The sequence below is a fragment of the Diabrotica undecimpunctata genome, chromosome 1 (assembly GCF_040954645.1).
Source record: "Diabrotica undecimpunctata isolate CICGRU chromosome 1, icDiaUnde3, whole genome shotgun sequence".
NCBI classification, from domain to species: domain Eukaryota; kingdom Metazoa; phylum Arthropoda; class Insecta; order Coleoptera; family Chrysomelidae; genus Diabrotica; species Diabrotica undecimpunctata.
The window spans coordinates 177,978,402-177,999,048 of record NC_092803.1 but is presented as its reverse complement, the minus strand read 5'-3'; the positions used below and the strand labels follow the sequence as shown (position 1 = coordinate 177,999,048).

Sequence of the window (20,647 nt, the reverse complement as noted above, 5' to 3'; positions counted from 1 at the left end):
TACATACACGTTGACAGGCGTACCTCTAAGTTTAGAAGTACTTGTTTTGCCTTTTAAGAACTAAATGGATTTACATATTTTCTAAATGATTAATATAAACACTATTGCGTCATTTTAAGCCATCACCAATTAGAGATAATGCGAATAAAAAATGAAGAATCCGATCAAGTAGTAGGTAAAATGAATCTAATTCAAGAACTGTTAGATAACAACGTAATTAGTGCAAATAAAAATCTAGATAAATTATGAATTTTAATAAGTTATTATTAATTAATTACATTGAAAAGTAGTGAGACTATTTCATATAAATGCGACACTTTCACAATTTGTAAACCTGTATTTAATATCGAAGGGTACGTTACAATATCTGCGGTTTTCGTACCAGAAGTCTTTGCTTCAGCTAATTATGCTAATCAAAACCAGTTGTTTCTATTTCCAGTAGGTCTAGAACTATATAATTAAACTACTGGCAAATTAGTCATAAACATGAATACATAACATGATTGAGAATCGATAAATTTACAGCACAATATCAATTTATTTATTGATTTATCCACATAAATAATATATTGTTACAATGCCATTTGATTTGCGTCCATATTAAAAGTAATTAGGTAAAAATAGTGCACAAATATAAGAGTCCAAATATATATATTTTTAATGAAACCAGACTTAACAACCAACTTTGTTTAATGGAATTCTCTGCAAACTTTTGCTCTGCATTTTTTCATATAAGCTAATTTTCTATTTTTTAACACATTGGCTGCCACCATAAGAGTGTTAGGTAAGTGCCCCAGGTGCCAAATTCTTAAAAAAAACAAAATAGCAAGATCACGGGTGATTCTAATGGAACTGCAGTAAGATATTACACACGTATGTGGCACTAGTATCACTGGTGATGTAAACAACTTAATGATTTTTAGTGAAACATGTCACACAGTAAACACTACAAAATGTAGAAACAAGTTTGGGTTTTGGCGTCAACTGTTACAAGTATATGCTTTACAGTAGTAGTAGGTTCAGGCATCGGACTGTAATTGACTAAACCAAGACTAAAGATTAGCATTTTCCGAAATGAGATAACTTGCTGTTTTGGTGTGTTAAAGGAATTATATATTATTAAACTATTGATGACAGCCGTATTCAATAAAACTTCAATTGCAGCTTTATGCTACCAGCAAACAGTTTTTCTCAAAGGTGAGATATAGCTTGCGAGTTGATCTGAGACCTCAATACCATCTTTTCCTTTGTTGCAGTCTATAATTGCTTCAGGATTAAATTTTAGCTACATCATCTGTCTTATGTTTACCTGTCTCTTATATCTCGATTCCATATCTGGTCGTCAAGAAGAGGACATTATGTTTATCGTGCCATTTTGCAGAAAGTACATCTTCTGTAAGATATTTTTTGTTTTTACGTAGTCTCCCTAATAAGTGACTATTAGCATCTAATAGTTGTTTTGTTAAAGGCACAGACCTGTAGTATGTAACGGGTATTACAACTCTTTCTTTTTGTAGATAGTCTTTTGCTAAATCTAGTACAATTTTTCCCGATAAATCCTACCATTTATTAGCTATTTTGCAGGTATACATATTCATTTTTAGAGTATAACCTGCAGGATTACATAATTTAAACAATTTTAAGCCATAGCGGTGACGCTTTGAAGGTACATTTTGTTTGAAAAGTAGTCTTCCTCAAAAGGGAATCATACTTTCATCAACAACTAGTATTAAGCCAAGATTACATTGTAGGGCAAAACGTAATTGTGTCATTTCAAATAATTTTCTAAATTTATGGCAATGATCGTTTGGTAAAGCAGCCGTGTTATCAGCAAAATGTAAGAATTTCAAAAGAAGCTGAAATCTGTTTCTGGTCATAACAGAAGAAATAAAAGTAAACTTATACAATGATGACTTACTCCAATAATCAGCAATTTTGGGAAGCTTGACAATTCCCATATACATAACACAATCGAAAAATTTTAAAATTTCTTTTTTATTGGTAGGTTTCCATACATGAATTCTGAATAATTTGCTATAACGTTGTGCATTTTTTACTTCCGCAGCATTTCTGTTAGTCTCCTCTACAATGAGTTGTGAAATTTCATCATCGATCAGTTAAAAAATGTAACTCAAGTTTAATTTAAAAACATTGAAAGGGTTTTTTACCCATGTATTTAGTGGCTTCAAACATGTACATCCAGGTAGCACTGATCATGGAATAATAATTTTGAAAACGTTCTGTGATGTAGCCCGACAGGGTTTTTAATATTATAATTTTTATAAAGGAATTTAAAGAAAATTGTGATACATGGTATACAGCCAGCTACAGGAATTTAGTTTCCTTGTGGATCTCTATTTCCGTTTTTGACCAGGCGCTTAGCTACGCTTAAGATATGACCGATTTAGCTGTCTTACTCTTTGCACAAACCTACTTGGGCTACTTGGTTTGCATTGCAATGTAGTTCCGTTTCCCTGCTCGGATCATAAACTGCTAAAATAGCTTCTGATGTCATTGTAAATTCAAATTATATATTTTTTCATAATAGCCCATATAACTGTTTAGCAATGATAGAGGAAGTTCTGTAGAAAATGCCTAAAGTAACTGGTAAGAACTAAGAACCTATACATCTGCTTGGTATCTGCAGGAACTGGATACTCTAAAATAGCTTTTACTTTATCTATTAGGATATATACCCTTTTCATTTATTCTGTAACCTAGAAAATCTATTTTTGTTTTTAAAAATGAACATTTATCTAATCTTAACTGAAGTAAATTTTGGCTAACCAATATTAAAACTTCTCGTGAAACTTCTAGATTTTCTTCGATAGTCTGGGTAGGAATTAATATGTGATCAAAAAATATATTAAGATGTTTCCTTGTTGGCACAAACATTAAAAAAAATTTTTATTAATAAGCCCTGCAAAAATAGAGGGACTTGAGCTCAAGCCAAAAGGTAAAAGGAATTCATACTGACCTAAAGATGCAACGATTGAAGTATACCTAGTAGAATTTTTATGTAAAGGAACATAATAAAAAACATTTTTCCAAGGCAATTTAGAGAAATATTTCTTATTCTTTAACCTGTCTACCTGATCATCTATTAGCGGCAAGCGAAATTGATCTCTAATAAGATATTTATTTAAAGTACTATAGTCCACACATATTCTTATATTTTTCGATATTCTTTTAAGTTATTTTTAGTTAAAACTAGTGGTAAACAGAAAGGTGAATCACTTTTTCTAATAACAATATTTTCAAATAAATTGGCAAGAATTTTCAATGAATTTTTCTCTGCATACGAGAAAAAGCCAGTTTTTTTCATTTTCAGTTAAAGCAAGCTGTGCTTTGAAGTCACACTGTGGTTTTACTGGTTTATCATAATCAAAGTAATATGACTTCAATAAAGTTTGAACACTGGTAGTTATTTCAAAAGGTAAACAATAATTAATATTTAAGTCTGCATCTAGATTAACCATATTGTTAATAAACAAAACATATGTAAAAGTAAACTGATAGTCCTTCTCTATATATACACAAGAGTTTTTATTTATTTTAAAAGAACCATTTGAAAAACTTATATTTTCTATAGATTCATTGTTTATAAAATCTCGACTCAAAAGTAGATTACAACTAAAAGAATCCTTCTTAACAACATACAATTTTAAATTTACAGATGTGTCATCAAAAGTCACGGTGTGTTAAAAAAGCCCTAAAACCTTCAAAGGTTATTATTTATACCTGAATAAGATTTAATATTAGTAAAAGAAATAATATCTTCTGCCTTTACAAAACTTTCTGATATCAATGCTATTGAACTTCCTCTATCTATTATACCATTTAATGTTATGCTAGACTTTTCTAGAACCAGGCTTAATATAAAAGGATCTGTTTGGCTCATAGAATGTTCCACTAGACCCATGTCTCCATTTCTATCTCTGGTAGTTGAATCTGCGACTAGTTGCACCACCTACTGGTTTCTATTAGCACAGTTGCTTACCATATGATCCTTGCTTCCACATATAAAACATGATCCCCTATCCCGCTTGGCTTGTCTGCACTATGTCACCTTATGTCCAGCACGATCACAATTAAAACATTTTACCATGGAAGAATGCCACGAACTGGCATTTTCTTATGTGTTGCTGTATGAGGTTAATTCTGCCCTATAACTTGCCGCTGTAAAAAACCTCTGTCGTCTCCCTGATGCTTCTTTTTTAACCACACTCCCCATCAACTTATATAAATCTGTTGGGCTATTGGATAACATAATTTTGAATAAGGCAATCATCAAAACTATCAATCAGAAAATGTACCATATATTCATCCTTAACTCCTGCTTCGTTGTCCAGTAACAGTTTGTCATGGAAATATGCTGAAAACCTTTCACACTTTTTCCACCCACTACTCTCCATCTTTCTTCTGGACGACACTGGATCATAATTTTTCCCATATATTTTCTTAATTTAATTTTTTAATCCTGTCCAATCTGTGAAAATTAAATTTGGTTTACTGAGATACGACTCCTTTGTTTTTCCAGTCAATTTTTCAATGGTTAACAGATGCAAAATATCAGTTGGCACCTTATACACAGTTTTGATTTTTTCAATTCTTTCTATTCTCATTATAACATTCTGGCTTTTGTCTATACCTGAAAATTCCGGCATTAAAGTTGATAATTCACGGTTTGTGTCGGGCAGGTTCCAAAAAAGTTATTAACAATACCATTGTAACTGGTAAATATTTTTTATATTTTTAGTTCATGTTTTCTTTGTATTATTGTCGCTTAAACCACACCACATTTTTTTTGGTCCTTTGTTTAGAGGTTTAACTTATAAAATCGAATATTAATCTATTTAAGTTAAATAAAGATCAACTACGGTATATTTTTTTGCTTGTTTTATTAATGAATGATTCCAGAACAATGGTTACTCCCTGTCTATAACTGTATATTTGCAAAACAAGCTCGACCACAACCATTGACCTTGACAGATTATTCTTACAATTTCTCATACATTTAATACTTTCAATTTTGTTTATTATAATTTTTTATGTAAAGGAATAATAAAAAAATTGCTAGAGTTCCGTTAATTAGTATTTATCGAGCAACTGGTTCAAATTACGGTACTAATTGGTTTATAGACACTGAATTTAAACTAATATATAAGTTTATCAAATAATGCCATTCATTAAAAACAATATGTTTAAGCAAAAATATGACATAGGCAAAATTTAACAAAATTGTTTAATTATGGCCGAAAATTCTTAAAAATAAATATACTATAAAAATCTAACTGACGGAAAACTGTTATTTTCTCTAAAAAATATTTAAGTTAGATCATCATCATCATCAGTAGCTCGACAACCCTTTCTGGCTCCTGGTTTGTTCTAGGATTTTCCGATTTTCATTCTGTTCTGTCCCTTGCTTTGTTTTTCCAGTTGGTAATCTTAAGTGTTTTCAGATCTTGTTCCACTTGTTTCCTGTATCTCTTCTCCCTACTGGTGTTTGCCTCATTATATGTTTTGGGTTTCAGTCTCCAACATCCGTTCAGTATGGCCCATCCAGCGCAGACATCCGATCTTGATGGATGTTATGACCTCGGGTTCATTGTATGTTGTGTATAGTTCAAAATTATATCTTTTGCGCTATATGTCATTTTCTTTCACATTTCATTTTATTTTATATATGTGTCTAAGGATTTTTTGTTCAAACGTACCTAATAGGTTCTCATCGCTTTTCGACAGTGTCCATGTCTCTGATCCATATACAAGGATCGGTTTTATCAGGTTCTTGTATATTTTGCATTTGGTTTTTTTGTGATGTTAGATCTTAGATGTTTAATAAGTCCATTATATGTTTTATTAATAACTTCTTCACTGACATTGTTATCTGCGGTAATTAGTGAACTTAGATATGTAAAATTGTTCACGCTTTCGATGTTATAGTCACCTATTGTCAGATACTGTAGGTTTCTTTGGCCTATCGATTTGCTGGCCTTCGTGTATTTGGTTTTTATTTCGTTAATGTTTGGGCCACTATTTTTTGCCTCTTTCTATCGCATTAAATGCTTCTATCATCTCTCTTTCGCTTCTAGCTATGATATCAACATCATCTGCGAATGCCAATATTTGTACACTTTTTGTTATTATTGTTCCTCTGGTGTTGACTTTTGACTCTAATTATTTTCTATAATGTGATATTGAATAGAAAACAGGATAGGGCATCTCCCTGTCGTAGGCCCGTTCTCACATGGATTTTATCTGTTAGTGCGTTTTGAATTCGAATTTTGCTTTGTACTTTAAGTGTTTCTTTTACTAAATCAATGAGTTGAGTTGGAATATTAAACTCTTTCAGTGCATGGATCGGAAATTCCCGATGGATGCTATCATAGGCACTCTCAAAATCAATGGAAATATGTTTTCTTTTAAAAATTTAAGTTAGATGGCATTGTAAATAAAATAAAACTAGGACTAGGAGAGAAATGCGTTATAAAAGCCTTAAAAAATCTTTATAATACATGCCTCTTTGGAAGAATTACACCAGAAAAATGAAATAGTGCTGTTATGACAATATTGTATACAAAGGGATATGTAAATGAAATTAAAAACTACAGACCTATCAGCTTGCTATCTCATTTATCTGAGCTCTTTATGGGAGTAATTACTGTCAGTCTAGGATCTAAGGTAGATTTTCACCAGCCACTAGAGAGAGCTGTAAATGACCAATGAAAAGATCACTTGGTCGATAAACCTGGCAAATTAGAAAGTTATGCAGGCACTGCTTTGTGTCATGTTTCTTTGTGGCACTGGGAGAACGTGACTGTACTGCAGCAGTCAGTATATCTTGTATTATACACCTAACCTAACCTAACCTGAACTAACTTAACCTAAACTACTTTGTTATACGGATGTCACAGCTAGATAATGACGGTATAATGAGAAAGAGAAAGACGTAACTATTAATTATTATACCTTTTTACAATTTAAAAATTAATCTGTAAACTTGATAGCGGAAAAGAGTCTTTAACGAAACGTGATTTGACCAAAACTAATCTACATTTGAACTGTGCATTGAAACACTTCATGTACGCAGTTGTTTCTTATAAGCTTTACAACCACTTTAAGAGTCTTTAGGTACAATACAGAAGTTTTTTGGTACATACATACAATTGTTACAATTAATGATTTGCTTTAACCATTCTCGAATCTGCCTTAAAGGCATGAACCTCGTGTATAAATTTTACAATTTCAAGATTATCGACGAATTGAGCCTTTGTGATGAGGCAAATTAGAAAAACAGTAGAAATCATATACTAAAACAAAATAGGAATCTTCCATTACTGTAGGTTGGCGATAATTAGAGCAAATTACTCTCTTTCCTGAGCTGTGGATAATGAATGAGTGTCCACGCCTGTCCAGTCTCTGACAATCTTCAGCTACAAGCACTTTCTTCTTCTTGGACCTCTTTTGTATTATCCTCCTTAGTAAATATGTCCTCGATTACTCGTTTTTCTGTTTTTACAAAGTTTAAGAGTCCTCTCTCATTGTTGGTCACATGCTCTCTACAAGAGATCTTCAACATTTTACAAAAAACCCACATCTCCACTTGGAATCACAAGTATAAGGCTTCCATCCGCCCCATACTTGTTATTTCAAGAGTCCATGTTTCCACTCTGTATAACAGTATGAACCAAATGAATGTCTTTATATACTCTATACTCTATATGAACTCGTATTTAGACCTCGTGGTCAAGACAATTTGTTTTCCCACAACCAAGATACTGGAATCTTTGTCTCTATCTATTAAGGTTATATGTTCTATCTGTCTGTTAAATATACGAATATTAAAGGGGTTAAAAAATCGTTAGAAGCCGTGAGTACTTTTCGCAATAATGACGGTGTTGTCTGCGTATCTTAAGTTGTGTACGTATTCTCCGTTGATGTGTATTCCTTGTATTTAACATTTTTGGGCTCATTTTGAAATAATTTCGGAATATATATAGGTATATTAAATAATAATGCAGAAAGTACACATATTTGACGAACTACTGTTTTTTTGTTTTACATTAGATCTAAATACAGGTTTTTAATAAGAGCCACACTAGTATGGTTTATACCATGTTTACTATTACAATAAGTTCTGTATGTTTTACTTGATCAAACACTTTTTCATAGTCGATAAAACAGAGAAACATGTTTTTTGATGATCTGGGCATTTTTGTAGTACTAGGTGAAGACCAGAATAGGAATCAGTAAATAAATTACAAATAAAAAGACGAAAAAGATTTGTTAAAAAAGCTATAAAATAAAGAAATATAATGTGTAAAATAATATCCGGAATAATACTAATGTATATAATATCATGAACCCATTGTATTAAATCAAACTAATCATTTTATTTGATATTAATCAAAAACGTTTTAACAAAACCAAAACTTTCGTATTGTGTACTTTTCCATTAAATCATAATGCTCCAACTAATCCCATAATTTACGTTAAAGTCCTATCTGACCAAGGAAGAGACGCAAATGCATGTCTGTTAAAATTATGACATCGTATGTTAGCGATAATATAGTGCAGATAACTGGTATACTCGAGGGCTCTTAGTCAGTTTTAAAATTCAAATGACTGTCGTGATTGTCGTAGGTGGCTAAATTTATTTTTCAACTGTTTTTACGAGAGATCTCGGATTACACGCATCTAGACCGATCTGTAATTTGATTAAAATCGTAGTAGGTACGGCCGCGCGGCAATTTATTTAAATTTATAACCTCATCTTAGATGGTAAAAACAATTTGACCTTTCGCGAGGGTGATCTAAATTGGATTCAAAGGACTCGTGCCATTCTACAGGGTAATATTCCTCACTCAAATCACCATATAAGTACATTGTAACGTATAGAACAATATTCTATAAAATAAATAAATTCAAACTGTAATTTTGAACAATTTCCATTGTATTTACATATACATGTTTTTCCCAGGCATATTTCACAGTAACGCCGTTTCTTTAGATGATAAAATATAACTAAGTTTAAACAGTATCAAAGATACTATTTTATATATCCTGGAGTATCCCGAAGAAGTGTTTTAGGGCCTAACTTGTATTTAATCTACACCGCCAATGTACCAAGGGCGCAGCTACTGCTCAATCGCTGCTTTATGAAAGCTACAACCAAAATTGATCTGTTCTTGCTCAGCATTGGCGGAAGAAACAATACAACAGAAGGCCGTAATAGATTTTCAGGAGGAGCAAAGACTTACTTGCATAGAAATCAAGGGTTTGACCATATTGCAACCATAATCCATGTGGACATCTCTGTGAAAATGTTCATATACATTATTGTTGCAAAATAAGTTACCTACTGAACTCTTACTAATGTCGCATTAGTCGATTGTGAATATAAAACTAAATTGCTAAAATGTCAAAAGGTGTTCTCACTTATTATACTGATGGGTCAAAACATTCGAAGGAGTAGAATAAGAGGCTTGTGAATATTACTCGAAAATATTCCTGGCTGCAATATATCAAGTTCTCAAGTTTGTCTGGGAGAACTCTTTAATTCAGCCAAAATATTTAATATTTTAGGCAGCCAAGATATACTAAAGAGCCTATATCTTTAACGTATGAGTCCCTAATACCTTGTAAATTCAAACAGTCTCTTAAGCAACCGTCAAAACAGTACAAAGGAACTTTTTTATGACTACCAGAGCAAAAACGATTTACTACTAACAAAATTGGCGATAGTCTTGCTGAAAAAGTAGCGAGTACACCCTTTATCGGACCATAAATATTTGCGGTGATACAAAAAGCTGCACAGAATTATAGATTTTATTTTTGGTACTAGTACTTTTACTTACATTTCAGACCTAAAGAACTACAGACCTATTGGTTTACTCTCCAATACATACAAACTATTCATGAAGATAATAGTAAAATGGCTTGTGAATAAAATGGATAGTTACCAATGTTGAGAACAGGCTGGGTTCCACTCCAGATACAGAACAAATGATCATCTACATAGGTGATCGCTAGAAGTTATTAAAATGCTAATAGAACAGTGTGCAGAATACAACAAGCCTGTCTTTCTTATATTCGTAGACTATGTATCCGACTTCATGAAGATACCAAAAAGTTCCGAATACAACGTGAAATTAGACAGTTTAATTCTATCTCCCCGAAATTGTTTACAGCTGAACTCGAATATATTTTCAAGCAAATGGTACAAGAGAATAATATGGTAATTAATATAAATGGAGAGGATCTAAACCACCTAAGATTTGTTGATGACATTGTTATACTATCTGATAGCTACATCTGAATAGCTACAAAAATGCTGGAAACTCTCTATGAAGCATGAAAAACAACTTTTCTTAAAACTAACACCTTAAATACAAAATTTATGACCAACCTTGTAGTCAGCGAGAAAATTCAGATTAAAAACTATAGCATGGACCAAGTAATAGCTTAAAAATATCTAGGGTATGAGATTCGCTTAGGCCGAGATAATCAGACAACTCAAATACAAAGAAGGATAGGCCTCACATGGGTTGCCTTTGGTAGATTTAACAACATTTTTTTAAAGGTTTTTAACCAATGTGTTTTACCGGTGCACACCGGTTTTACATATGGCGAAGAAACAATAACTCTGACAAAAGGAACAATAAATAAAATAGGAGTTACACAAAACGCTACGGAAAGATCAATGTTAGGTATTACAGGAAGAATTGAAGAAGAACCGGTATTGTGCCTGGAACGTCGTGGACCTTAGAAAAAAATTGGGACTAGAAAATGGACGGGCCGTCATTTGAAACTAGATTCCAAGAAACTTCAGCAACTTTGGACGATAAAGCGGTTATTGGTTTAGATAATGCATCCTTATATTCAAAGAAAGCAGATCAAGTTCTCACGAAAGCTTCAAAATAGTCTGAAATTATAGAGTGCCTTAATTCAAAAAATATTCCTATCGATTTGCTTCTTAAAGTCCAACTATTGGCGATTGTCAACAAACATAACAAATTTTATGATAATTATTTAGGTAATGAAATGGCTAAAAACCAAAACAAAATTCTGTCGAGACTGCCTCCATATTATTGCGACTTAAATCTCATCGAATAATATGGGCAGATATAAAAAATGTCGTAATAACCAAAAACACGACTTACAAGCTACCAGAGATAAAACATTTACTTAACGAGTCTTTGTCAAACGTTACTCCACAAAAATTGGAAAAATGCGTTCAACATGTTGTATTACAGGTAGAACCAAAAATGTGGGAAGTAGATAATATAATAGAGGTCTAACAGAAATCTATTATAGTAAATACTGCTTATGATAGCAGTACTGATAGTTTTTCAGAATAAAATTTCTGTGCGAGTAAACGTGCATCCATAATTTTGCTGTTTTTCTTTTATAACATGTTGAATACATACATAATAGCTTATTAACTCTGTAATTAACTACAATTGACAAAACATTTTAATTCATTTTTCTTCTTTTACTAACGCTTTGATAATTGGAAAAGAAGAATAAATTGTAACTCATGTTAAGTTGTTTTTAACTTTTTTTGTTTAATTTATAAAATTAATTATACAAAAGTAAACTCATGTAAATTCTATATTACATTTCCCTCGCAATAGTAAAGAGCAGTCGCAAAGCAGATACATACCATATTTGCACCAGCAACTTCTTCTTCTTCAGTGCCTTATCCGGTCCGGATGTTGGCGATCATCAGGGCTATCATGGTTTTGTTGGCTGCTCTGCGAAACAGCTCCGCGGAGTTCATCCCAAACCATTGTCGGAGTTGAAGAATTCGATATTTTTCTTCGTTCCGCATCACGTGGCCGAGGTACTCAAGCTTACGTTGTTTCACTAAATTAAGCACTTCTTTTTCTTTTGGCATGCGTTGTAGGACCTTATCGTTGGTGACATGGTCCACACAAGATATTTTTAGTATCCTCCTGTAGATTCGCTTTAATCCGCTTTTCAGTGGCTTGCGTCAGTGTCCAGGCTTCAACTCCATATAGTAACACTGGAAGAATGTAGCACCTCACTATCCGCATCTTGGTTCCCAAACCGAGATCACTGCAGCACAGCAACGATCTCAACTTGATAAATGTAGATCGTGCCATTTCAATTCTGGATCTAATCTTTTGAGCGTAGTCCCATTGTGAGTATAGGGTGGTTCCGAGGTAAGTGAATCTGTCGACTCTCTGGATCTCTTCGCTACCTGCCATTAGTGCCCCGAGATCTAAATTTGCACTGCTAATAACCATGAATTTAGTTTCCTTAATATTAAGGTCTAGTCCGTATGTTACGCTCACAGTTCTCACTCGGTCTAGTAAGGCTTGTAGATCATTTATGCTGGTTGCTAGTAACACAGTGTCACATAGTATATATTGAAAACAGCCGGCGAGAACACACAGCCTTGCCCTACTCCTCGATCGGTCAGCTGGTCTTCGACCTTGACTTGAGCACGCTGGTTCCAGTATAAATTCATGATGATCCGAACGTCCTTCTCATCCAATCTTACTCTTTGTAGGGCGGCGACCATCTTCTGGTGCTGACAACGGTGAAATGCCTTGGCGTAGTCAATAAAACAAATCTATACATCATAACTGATATCGCAACATCTCTGAAGTAGGACTTGTAATGTGAAAAGTGCTTCACGTGTACCCATGGAATTGCGGAATCCAAATTGCATTTCACCGACATTTTCTTCGCATTTGTTATAAATTCTGACATTCATGATTTTAAGAAAAATCTTAAGTGCATGACTGATAAGGCTGATAGTTCGGATATCTTCGTACGTTTTTGCAGATCGTTTTTGTGGTAGTGTTACAAATGTTGACAATAGCCATTCCTCTGGGATATTACCTGAATCGTATATGGCGTTAAACAGTTTAGTTAACTTCTTCGTGCTCACTTCACTTATCACGTTAATAAGTTCAACGGGTATTTCGTTCGGACCTGTGGCCTTACCATTCTTAGACTATTTTAATGCTGCTTTCACCTCGCTTTCTAGTATTAACGGCCCTAACCATGCAATTTATTTCTGAAAGGTTACCTCGGTAGTCCCAGAAAAGTTCTTCGATGTACATTTTCCAGGTCACCAACTTCTCCTTAACTGTCGTCGCCAGGTTCCCGTCTTTGTTTATGAGGAGGTGTGGTTATAATCCAGGTTCTGTTTAGGTTTACTTTTGATGAGTTTCTTTAGTTTAGTCTCACAACTTCTTTTGTGACATATTTTCCTGTTTTACGATATGACACTAGTATACCATTACTGAAAAATCAATAACAATACTTAATGTGTCAATAATAAACTTCAGCCTTTGCTAGAAAATAATTTAAAGTCCGACCTTAAACTCCTGTGAAAATCTTATCTGGAGGCATAAGTATGTAAATTAGATTTTAAAATTAGTATTACAATAAAATTAAAATATTAAAGAACTGATTTTCAACTTATTCAATTTGTTTTATTAAACTATACAAAATAATATTTATACTTTTTAATTATTTGTTTACGGTAAATTATTAAAATGTTTATTATAAATTACTATTAATTTTTAAAACAAAATTTATTATAATTAATAGCAGAAAAAAATTTAAGGTTTAAATTAACTTTGACTTTAATTATCTTGTCATTTAGGCTTTAATTAAAATATGAACGCTTTGGCTTACTGCAACTCTGTTCAACGGATCTCCAAATTATCGTCAGGTACTAATGCGTGCTTATGTTTTGAAGAAGCGAATCTTGGAAGCGAACACAGTATAGAAATAACTATTATAAACTGTTTAAAGAAACACCTATCTCAGAATTCGCTAGACTCCTGTATTAAGAATGGATGCTGAAAGATAGCCAAGAGGAGCCTTAGATGATTAAAAGGCCCACGTTCGGTTGGTTTGGTGAACAATTTGATGAATGTTAGAACGCCTATATTGGAGCAGAAATTACAGGAAACCAATGCTTAATTTGGACTGTAGTGTCATTGTATGAAGAGGAATGAGGAAGATAGTAAAACACGCTAAACATTTTAAACGAAATAGCAATTTAAACTTACATTTATGATCAATTTTCTGCACCAATAATTATACGCCTACATAAAAAAGCTTGTTTTTAAACTGCATCAAGAGAAACCAAAAGTATTCTATTTCTTGATATCCTTAGGGGTTTGACATAAACACATTTTTGCAATCTATGGCTATTTTATGTTAACTCTAAAGTGGTATATAACTTTTATTGGTAGTTTTAGATTTAGTAGTAAAATATAAAAAATACACAAAACAGTAATTAATGATTTAATTATTTAATTTTTAAATATAAAATAAATTATCAATTTTATTTGTGAATTTATGCCACAAATCTACTTCATACAGTAAAGTTTATTTGTGTTATTTCCTAAGGTTAACATAAAACTTTTAGAATAAATAAAACTGGTTAGGAGAAATGACATAAAATTAACATTTAATGATAAATTAAATAAACTCTATATTTATATCTCTAGTTATTAGCGTAGGAATACTAACTTTACCTTGTCTCTTTTCTCTCTCTCACTCTGTAGCTTCACAACTCTTCGTCTTCGATGCCTACGCGACTTGACTTTACCTATTTTGGCCAATCATGCCAGTTGTGTATTCCTATGTCAAGCAAATCTTTTAGAATGTTATTTCTCCATTTAAGTCTAGGTCTACCTATGGGTTTCCTGCCGATCGGATTTTCCTTAAATACCTATTTGATGAGCCGTTCTTCATTGGATCTATGCACATGCTCTGTCCACCTCAGTCTCTGGGATTTTATTCGGTTCATGATGGTTGGTTGGTTATACAAGGTTTCCAGTTCTTTTTTTTCTTGTTCATTGACATATTAATACCTCTATAGAAGGTCTTTACCTTTCTTTTCCTTTTCCTTACCCTTTCAAAACGACTAAGATTTTATTATATCTTTCATTTTAACTGTATGGATCTGGTCATATGGAGTTAGAAACATAAATTCTGAATTTTAAGTTTTTGCATAAACTAGTTTTTGGAAAAATGTCTTCTTCTTCTTCCTCTTTATAATCAATTCTGCTGGTTCATTAGCGGATTAATACCTCTATCTTACTCTGTCAAATGTTGTCTTTAGGTCAATCAGACACAGAAATGCTGGTCTATTATACTCTATGTTTATTGGATACAGCGGAACGTGCGTTTTACTGACAAATTTTTAATTGGTTAAGATTAGAATATGTCGTCATCATCAGGTATACTTTCATTACAATTAAACGCAATATTTTTAATAAAATTTACATCGATGGTTGAGAGTTCTTCAAAAGATTTTACTTCACTTAGTACTTTCTGAAAGACCGTGAAAAATGCTTTAATAAATTCATCTGGCATATCAGATAAAAAAATTTCTCTTGGTGGTATATTAATAGGTTTATCGGGTCCAAAATTAAATGGGAATATTGGAGGGGGATTTGATATTTGAATGGGAGATGTGGCTTTTTGCTTTCTGTTAACTGACTCGATTTGAGTTAAAGCGTTGTGACTTCGCCTTGTTTGTAAGGTAATAGAATTAGCTGACTGTGATGAAAAAGGTTGTCTAGGATTTTTGATATTAGTCCTTCGTGTGGGCAAAGGGGGAAACTCTTCTTCTGATACATAAGATAAAGTTTGAAATTTATTGTTAACTTTTAATGTTGAAGCATATGATGTTTTATTTAAATTTCTTGCTTCCGTAAAAGTTAAATTCTCTTCGGCCATTTTCTTCTTTATTTCACTTTGTTTTATATATGTTGGACAAGATTTAGAGATAGATTTATGTGAATTTGTTTTACAATAAATACAACAATTATCCTGTGGATCCCGACATGAATGAGTTTCATCTTTTGTTTTACCACAGTTTATGTAAAGAGCCACTGTGTTACGATACTGCTTCGCTACGTGACCATATTTAAGACACCGGTAACATCGTGTAACACTGTGAATATAAGGTTCAACTGGACAAGATACAGAATTAATGAAGATGTTTGAGGGTAACATGTTACCCTCGAATGTAACTATGACTATGTTTGTCGAGGAACAAATATTGTGTCTCCATCAGAGATATCTTTCGCTTGATTCTCCGAATCTCAGTAATACTTACCGCAGATAGAAAATTTGTAAAAAGATATTGATCGTCAAAAGAAGTATCAACATTCTTAGCAACACCCTTCCTCGATAATAAATTATTTGGAATATAAACATTTAAATTTTCGTTTTTTAATTGATCATTAGCCACTAGTTTATTGGCGTCTTTAATTGTTTTTAATTGAACCCTAATTTTGTTTTTGCCTACTCTATCAATTCTTACAATATTTTGAATATTTAATTTTTTATGTAAAATATGACCGACTGCCGTAGGATGTAATTTACCTATATTTTTATTATTGGTATTTTCAATAAATACGTAGACAAAATCTGAATACAGGTTTGATTTTTCTAGATTGAAAACCTTACTTTTTTGCTTGCTATCTAAAGGTGTGTCCTTATCTTTATTAGTTGTATTTTTACCATCTTGATTGTTGGTTGTCGTGGTGTTAAACGTAACCATATCTACGCTTGCTCCTCCATCATCCACTGTTCCACCCTTGTCCAGGGGTGGTTCATCGTCCATTTTTTCAGCTTATCATCCACTAATTAATTTATTTATTGCACTTAATAAAATATTTTATGTTTTATAAAGCTAGATAATTTTATCAAAGTATCAAATTCGGGTCGAATCACCTAAAATACCTATTAAGCGATAATTAGATTTGAACGAGAATTCGATAAATGTTAATTATTATTTAGCAAACAAAAAACTATTTTTAACACATCCGCACTCCACAGAGGTTAAAATAAGACTGCAACAGTTACTTAATAACAAAAATTTTTTCTATTGTTGATCTTTCCGGTCGAAAGCCGCCCTGGTAGTTTCCGAGGTTTTCTTCTGTATATGGGGTTATTCTACTTCTCAGTATATTTGATAAAACCCTATATTAGGTATATTTAGTAGCGTTATACCTTTATAGTTATTGCGCACAGATCTGTCACCTTTTTGTTGATTGGGATAATTATATCTTTGATATAAGGTTGAATGCTCGAATAAATAAACTTTGAAAAATTAAAGGCAAAGACCCTGATGATGCTGTAGAAAGCGAAAGTACTTGGGCAAGATTTGAATATTACAATTGTGCTCGATATTTGCCTTTAATTTTTCAAAGTTCAATTATATCTTTGTTCCATTCCTTCGTCAGTGTTTCTGTTATCCATATTTTTTTCATCAATTATTTTATATTGCTCAATATACCTGCTCTTAGCGGGTATTATTACAATATTACCTGGTCCTACTTGTTCTTTTACTCGTTGGTATGTTCTTTTTTCATTATTGATTATATTTAACATCTCACTAAAATATTCTCCACAGATCTTTAAAATTTCTATTACGTCTAATTTGAAATGCTTGTTTTTATTTTTTAATATATTTGTGTGCGGCATGTATCTCTTCTCTATGTTTTTTTTCTCTTTGTAAAGCTTCCGACCATTTCTTTTGATTACATCTTATTCCATTTTTGTTATGATTTTATTCTAAGGTTTTCTATTTTTACTTCTCATTACTTTCTTGGTCTCCGCTCTCTATATGTTAACCTGTTACCAGTTTTTGTCTTTTGAGCATTGCAGTACCTTATTCTGATTATATTCTTGGCATCTTGTTAAGTAATGATGTTTCGTTATTTTTTCTTAACTACTCAATATTGAAAAGAACCTATATTTACTGCCAAAGTACAAAAAATACATAATAAATTAGACTTACAATCAATTTAATTTAACTATCCAAACGACCGGTTTCGCTCTCTACAATATGCAAAGCATCTTCAGGTCTCGATACAAACTTAAATAAATAATGCCGGTACTCTATTAATTGATGGTTGATAAAAAACTCATTGTCTGCAAGTAAGAGATGTAGTGCTTCCAAATCCTCCCCCTTTTTTTAAATTTAATGTCTGTTTCGTCCTCCCCCTTATTTAAGTGTTTTCTGTGTGTTTTCTGTGTGTCTTAAAGTGTCCTCAATTTTAATTTTTTACCTTTAAATATTGGACTTTACAACCATTTGAACTTTATCAAAGAACTTTGATAATTACAAGTTGATAGAATTGCACACCCATACAATTTGTACATCTAATCTCCATTGTCTCACAACTGTCACCTTCAAAAATAAAATCTCCATAAATAACACACATTTTATAAATATATCTCTAGAATAAATATAAATAACTTTTAAATAACTCAATGGTATAGAACATTACTTTCATCAAAAAAACAATCACATTACACCTATCTCTACTTCATTGGATAAAATCTGTCTCCTCAAGAACTTCCCGTTTACTGTCAAACAATTACAATAGCAGACTTGAGTTCTCCAATCAACAATACAGGATAGTTTGAACAATGTTCTTTCAACCATCAATTAATAGAGTACCGGCATCATTTATTTAACTTTGTATCGAGACCTGAAGATGCTTTGCATATTGTAGAAAGCGAAATTGGTCGTCTGGATAGTTAAATTAAATTGATTGTGAGTAAGTCTAATTTATTATTTCTTTTACCTTTTGAAATGGACTCACACAAGCAACACATTCATGATTACAAAAAATACATTTAATTTCAGCATTATTACACTTTTTCTATAAGAGATCTTCAGGTTCATGTTAATGTTCTTAAATCCAATAGAACTAGAAAACTTGTGTATAAAACTGGAGAAACGTTTCAATGCAGTTTTTATTAATCTGAATCTACCTTTCTATTACTGGATGGAGGTATTCTCATAAGCGAACCTGCTTTTTATTATAAAATATTTCACGTTATATATATATATATATATATATATATATATATATATATATATATATATATATATATATATATATATATATATATATATATATATATATACCAGTATTTAGGCGCCTCGCCCTTCCAGTAGGGATCTATGGAGGAGTATCACTGAGCCACAAGCCCTTATCTCTTGCCGTACTGCTCCACCATAGGCCGATCAGACACCAGCATACTCTAGTCTAAGCCACAGATTCATTTAGAATTTTAAACCGCTGCGTTAGCCTTTTTGTTTTCTGTACACGTTATAACAGTTTCACGTTATAACAGTTTTAATATTAGTTGTTTCTCTAAAATTCTTCATCTAAGACATTTTACCAATATTGCTATAAATAAACAGGGCATACTATGGACTCCAAAAACAATTTCACTTACACACAATATGTAAATAAAAACTAAAACTATTATATACAAAACACTGCTGGCTGATGACGTCCTCACATACGGGGCGGAAACATGGACTCTAACGCAGAATGATGAAAGACTTCTGGGAATATTCGAGTGAAATACTCCACAAAATATTTGGTGCTATAAACGATCAAGGGCAGTGGCGCAAAAGATTTAATTTCGAATTATACCAACTCTTTAATAAACCAGATGTAGTAACGTTCACTAAAACAAAGGACTTAGATGGGCCGGACACATAATACGAATGCCTGACAACATGATTGCTAAAAAGCTAACGACAGGAACACCTATAGGAACAAGAAGTAGAGGCGGACCACGAATTAGGTGGTTAGATTGAGTTGAGACCGACTTAGGGATACTTGAGATCAGAAGATAGCAACAATTTGCCAGAAACCGAACAGAATAGCGACTAATCTTAAAGCAGGCCAGGATACACAGAGGAGCGACGAGCCAAAGATGATGATGATGACATTCTACAGATACATACCTATTATTAACTATAATAAATACGTAATTTCGAAAAATGTTTTCATTTAAAAAGCTCCTTTACAAATTAAGCTCATACTTTAGAAATTTGTAGTACAGAGTGTATCACCGAGGATGGAGATAGAACATATATCTTTTCTTCCTAATGCGTTATCACTTAGTTTTCTACATAGTTCGGTAAAATCAACAAGTCTTACTCTATTTTTGACAGACATTACTTGTTGTTATTTGAAAATACATGCAAAATTAATAATGCATAATATTAGTTGCAAAGTAGCAGTAATCAATTTATAATAAAACAGAATAGGTAATAATTTTAAATTAGAAATTATAAGATAGACAAATAAGTTCTGTTGTTATGGATAAAATAAAAACGAGAAAAAAACAAAAATAATTTAATAAAAATTACTTACTCTCTCAAGCCTCGTGAAATTCAGGAGTAAGTCTGAAAATAAAATAATAGAAAAATAAAAAAAAAAATACTAAATAATAATATATTTTGCTAATATTAAATAAAAATCAATTTCTTATTATAAAATACTTTTATTTATAAAATAGGAATTTTTGTGTCAACAGATTTTGTAATGAATTTGTATGTTAAGTTGGATATGCCAATATCTTAAAATTTACTGATTTTAGCTGCTGGCTAATATGTAAATATCAAATATAAAATGTTTCTAATTTTTCATAAATGCAAATATAAAGTTTCAGCTTTGAATGGATAGCCGCTGTCAAAATACTTTAAAATAACATTTCTTTTCTTGAATGTGAAATATACACTTTGAATTCATATTTTTGAGTACGATACTTTGGAGATTATTCTTAAGTTTAATAAATAAAATTGTTGTTTGCACAAACACTG

At 32.1% G+C, this 20,647-nt stretch overlaps 1 protein-coding gene across 1 annotated transcript in view; it reads right to left on the bottom strand.

The window, feature by feature from the left end:
- The window catches only part of LOC140441426 (histone-lysine N-methyltransferase PRDM16-like), a 255,744-nt gene that overhangs the window by 104,186 nt on the left and 130,911 nt on the right, over nt 1-20,647 (bottom strand). The window contains 1 exon segment of the mRNA XM_072532155.1: nt 20,199-20,230. The gene's annotated coding sequence lies outside the window, so the exon portion shown is untranslated.